The following is a 5,821-nucleotide window of genomic DNA, read 5'->3' as shown; positions in this document are numbered from 1 at the left end:
TCTACCAAGTGAGTTCCAGGACAGCCAGAGCTATACAGAGAAACCCTGTCTCGAAAAACCAAAAAAAAAAAAAAAAAAAAAAAAAAAAGAAATAACTGGTGGAATACTTGGTTAGTTGCACACTAACCAAGCACACTAAAAATATCTAATATTTGTTATTTGCTGTGTTGCTATGTATTAATAACTAATAACTTGAAATGCAGATTTGTATCTGATTCTAATAACCTTACTGGGTAAATAGCTCAATTTTGGGTTCACCTGCTAATGGTTGTTAAGTGAAAAATCCACCAGAATAGTGACTTGATTTTTTAAATTCATTTGTTTACTGTTTCTATCAAACATACTTTCTGGAACATGAGAAACATTCAGCAAATATCTTAAGATACAAAAACTTGAATAGATGAATGAATGAACATACACAAACTTGAAATAAATTAGACGATTGTTTTCTTACTAATGGATGAAGAATCTGGATTATTAAAGTATTCTGAGATTTGTGCTCCTAATATTTATAGAAAAATAATAGAAGAAAAGGAAATTAACTATTTTGAAATTGTTAGCAAGTTTCAGATTTATTTCTTGGGAAGAGTGGCAGTAAAATATGGCAAGTATGTAGTGGATTTTTTTTTTTTATAAAAATGTACTACATCCAGAGAAAGAGGCAAGTGCATCCCTGGGGTTCAGGGTCAGCCTGCAATACACAGTAAGAGCCTAATTTTTTCTTTAAAAAAATTACGTGTGTGTGTGTGTGTGTGTGTGTGTGTGTGTGTGCGCGCGCGCGCATAGACATGCATGCCGCAGCATGTGTGGAGGTCAGAGAACAACTTGCAGAAGCTGGTTCTCTTTTCACGTGCGGCACATGACTGAACTCAGTCATTAGGCTTGATAGCAGGCGCTGCCATTTGAATCTTCTCACTAGCCCTATTGTTAATAGAAAAATTTGATTGATTGTTGGGGAGAGGTACATGGGTCACGGTACAAGTGTGGAGGTCAAAGAACAACTTTCAGGAGTCTTCTTTCCTTCCAAGTTCAGGTCTAGGGTGAGGATTTTTTACCCACTTACCCATTCCACCTCTATTTTTAACTTTTTTTTGTTTTTTGTTTTGAGACAAGGTTTCTCTGTGTAGTCCTGGCTGTCCTGGAACTCACTCTGTAGACCAGGCTGGCCTGGAACTCAGAAATCCGCCTGCCTCCCAAGTTCTGGGATTAAAGGTGTGCGCCACCACGCCTGGCTAACACCCCCATTCTGTAGGCTTTCGATAGAGATTTTTTTTAAAATTACTGCACAGCTCTTTTACTTCATGCAACTGTATTTGTCAATTCTTGTGATTATTTATTGGAGAACTTTTCAGAAAGTCCTTACTTATGCAGCTATTCACATAGCTAGGAAATGGAGTCAGTTTAGATGTCCATCACCATGTGAATGGGTTAACTAAATACACAAAATGGACTTTTATTCGGCTAAAAAAAAAAAAAGCTAAATGATGACAGTGGAGGAAAGTAGATGAGGCTAGGAATTACCAGAGTGATATAACCCAATCTCAGGAAGTACCAAATTTCTTCTCATACATGGGTACCAGACTTTAGTTTTTATATATGTCAATCAGTGTGCGCGTGCGCATGTGCACGTCCTCCTGTATGAAGTGTCCTTGGAGTCCAGAGGTATCACATTCTGGAGTTACAGGCAGTTCCTATCCTGGGTGCTAGGAACCAAATTTAGGTCCTTGCAAGAGCAATGCACATTTTGTTTTTGTTAAGACAGGGTTTTTCTGACTCATTTGTAGACCAGTCTTGCCGAGAACTCACAGAACTCTACCTGTCTTCTAAGTGCTGGGATTAAAGGCACATGCCACCAAGCCAGGCTGCAGGCAGTACAGTGTTATTGAACCATTTCTCATCCCTGTATTGTCTTTTTTAAAAAAATTATTTTTAAGAATTTATTTATGTATGTGAGTACATTCTTGTATGTTGAATATACCAGAAGAGAGCATTGGATTCCATTATAAATGGTTGTGAGCCATCATGTGGGTGCTGGGAATTGAACTCATGACCTCTGGAAGAACAGTCAGTGCTTTTAACCACTAAGCCATCTCTCCAGCCACCCCCTCCCCACCTGTATTGTCTTTAAGCAAACATATTTTCAAATATATTTAGTCATACTCATTTGGTAGGTGGTCTTTATTATTTGAAAGCTACACTTCCTGAACTTATTAAAGGCTTTGCCTTTTGGAACTCACCTGCAGAGATAAGCCACAGAAGAGCCAATTCAGTAGGGTAGGGTTAAGTTTCATGGCTCTCTTGATTTAGCTGTACAACTCAATTCTGGACACCTGGAATTAGCACCAGACTCCACAGGTATAGGGGTTCAGGTTTTAGGAACACCGGCACTTGACTGGCTACAAATGTGCCGCCTCCCTATGCCTCCTTTCCATAACTCACTACAACTACTAGGAGAGCTCAGAGACGCTCTGTACTCCAGTGTTCCCATGAGGGTAGTAAGGCGGGCGGGATGGAAGGGAAGGGAGGGAGAGGGGATCATGGTGTACATTCAGCCTCCCTCTGTAGCCAGAGTGTCAGTCTCCTACTTTACCATGTAGGAAGCTCCAGCTCCATGATTCCCTTTCTAAGGAATTTGATTTCAAAGGCATGATTGGTCAAACTGCTGGCCACAAGATTGGACTCAGGCCCCAGCTCTTTTACTCCTCCCAGGAAGTTAGGCAGGTTCAAAGTTCCAACCCTCTAATCTTGTGGTTGTCTTCTGTGAGCAGCTCTATTCCAGAAGCTAGTTAGGAACTTACCAAGACTCAACTTATTAAACAAATTCCCACAACTCAGGAAATTTCAAAGGTTTTGAAGTTCTATGCCAGGAACCAAAAACAAAGTCTAGATTACTTATAATACCACATTATTTGACTTTGCATGTTTTATGGAGGTTCATATAAACCACGAAGCCTGGTTTATTGAAATACCTATATTCAAATCATAGGTTATTTGCACAATAAATTGGCTTTTTACTTACAAAGTTCTGAGTAGATACAATGAGAAATTAGTATTTTCTAAAAAGATTTATTTATTTATTTAATTCATTTGAGTACATCACTGTTTTCAGACACACCAGAAGAAGGCATCAGACCCCACAACAGATGGCTGTGAGCCACCATGTGGTTGCTGGGAATTGAACTCAGGACCTCTGGAAAAGCAGTCAGTGCTCTTAACCGCTGAGCCATCTCTCCAGCCCTAGTAAGTTATTTATATATTCAAGTATCTAATTTTCAGAGGTGTATGGAGAACCCAGTAATACAGGAATATCTATGGTTTTAGGTACTATGATTAGGAAAAACAGGGGAGATTAAAGGACACTTTAGAAGTTTCTATGACTGGGCTAGAGAGATTGCTCGGGTTGAAAGCTCTTGTAGAGGACCCAGGTTTGGTTCCCAGCACACACTGGGGGCTCACCACCATCTGTAACTCCAGTTTCAGGGATTCTGATGCTCCCTTCTCTGGCCCCATGATCACCAGAGACACACATGATGGACATATACATTAAGGCAAAATACTCATAAATTTAGAAATCTTTGTAATAAAAACTATGTGCTAATGGAAAATGCATCAGATTAAAGTATTTTTTTTTTTTTTTTTTTTTTTTTTTTGGGTTTTTCGAGACAGGGTTTCTCTGTGTAGCCCTGGCTGCCCTGGAACTCACTCTGTAGACCAGGCTGGTCTCAAACTCAGAAATCCGCCTGCCTCTGCCTCCCAAGTGCTGGGATTAAAGGTGTGCACCACCACGCCCGGCTAGATTAAAGTATTTTATTTATATTGTGTTCATGGGTACTTTTCATTTTGCTATTTTAAATATAAATTACGTCCATATTCATTTGAGGAGTGTTAGTGTCTGCAGTATTTTAAGAACTAAGTGAGGAGATGCTGCCAATGCCACGGTCTTATCCCCAGTTTTCCTGTGCTGCAGATGACTGAACTCAGGTTTTTAAGCTTTTGTTCTGCCAAGTAGGATTTACAGGAAACGCTTCAGCTTTAGCTCCTGTATTATGTCTGACTAAAACCAAACAGTCACTTAGCTTTAGTGTTCCACATCACAAATCTGAAACAAAGTTATCTGAGTTTAAAGGGAATTAGCTAACTTCAACAAGAACACTGTTTTCTTTTGCTTGCTTTCTTTTTTTTTTCCCCAGAGGTTTCTGTGTAGCCCTGGCTGTCCTGGAGGAACATGTTCTGAAGACCAGGCTGGCCTGTAACTCACAGAAATCCACCTACCTCTGCCTCCTGAGTGCGGGGATCAAATGATGCCACCATCATTGCCTAGAACAAATTGTCTTTCACATTTAAGTTATTTTTAGACTCATTTTAAGTAATTAAAAAAAAAAGATTGATTTTATGTATATGAGTACACTGTAGCTGTCTTCAGACACACCAGAAGAGGGCATCAGATCCCATTATAGATGGTTGTGAGCCACCATGTGGTTGCTGGGAATTGAACTCAGGACCTCTGGAAGAGCAGTCAGTGCTCTTAACTGCTGAGCCGTCTCTCCAGCCCCTAGATTTATTTTATGTGCCTCATGTGTCAGAGGTTCTCTTTGGCCTTGTGAGTCCTGGAGATCAAACTCAGGTCACTGTGCTTGACAGAAAGCACCTTTTTCCACTGAGTCATCTTGTTAGGCCCCTCTGTTGCTAAAAATTAGCATCCAATTAGCTCAACACAACACGTATGTATTTTAAAAGTTTTTAAAAACATTTATTATGTACAGTGTTCTGCCTGCATGCCAGAAGAGGCAAATCTCATTCTAGATGGTTGTGAGCTACCATATGGTTGCTGGGAATTGAACTCAAGACCTCTAGAAGAGCAGACTGTGCTCTTGACCCCTGAGCCATCTCTTCAGCCCACAACACATATTTTTGTGTTTGTGTGTTTCCCTCTATCTGTGGGTGTACATGTATGTATGTGGTGGCCAGAGGTGCATGCAGAGGAGAGAGGTCAGGTCTCAGGTGTCATTTTGCAGGCAATGTCCTTGTTTTATTTTCGTGTCAGGATCTCCTAGTCTGGTCTGGCTGGCCAGCACCACAGGGATCCTCGTCTCTACCCTCCAGCATGGGCATTACAAGCATATATGACCATACGCAACCTTTTAAACCCTGGGTTCTGGGAGATTGGACTCAGGTTGTAAAGCTGACATTTTACTGACAGAACTCTCTCTAGCCCTACAGCATGTTTCATAGAACAAGGAGTCATTTGACTCTAATAATCTCAAACAGCCAATTAAGGTCTTCAACAGGAGCTTGGGATGCAGCTCAGTAGGTAGAGTGCTTGTTTGTCTACAGTATACAGAGACCAGGATAAACTGGGTGTGGTGGCTTATAACTAATCCTTACACTTTAGAGGCAGAGGCAAGAGGAGCAGAAATTCAAGATCATCTTTGGTTTTAGTGAGTTCTAGGCCAGCTTGGGATACATAAAATCTTATATTTGGGGAAATGGAAAAAAGGATCTTTAAGGTAATTTGCTCTAAGTTTTTGTTGTTGCTGTTGTTTGAAATGGTATCACTGTGTAGCCCGCAGACTCACAGAGACCCACCTGTCTCTGTCTCTGTCCTACATACACAGGCGCTTCAGGAGATCAGAAGGTTTTAGATTTCCTGGAACTTAAAGGCTGGTTGATGGTGGTACTGGAAAGTGAACTCTGGTATTCCTAAGAGATGAGCCATCTCTCCAAACCTGTAATTTTGTTTTCTTTCTCTCATTCATATTCATATTTTCTCTCTCTCTCTCTCTCTCTCTCTCTCTCTCTCTCTCTCTCTCTCTCTCTCTCT

This window comes from Mus pahari, chromosome 3, assembly GCF_900095145.1.
Source record: "Mus pahari chromosome 3, PAHARI_EIJ_v1.1, whole genome shotgun sequence".
Taxonomy (NCBI): Eukaryota; Metazoa; Chordata; class Mammalia; order Rodentia; family Muridae; genus Mus; species Mus pahari.
The sequence above is the reverse complement of the archived record's forward strand: the minus strand, read 5'-3'. Positions refer to the sequence as shown.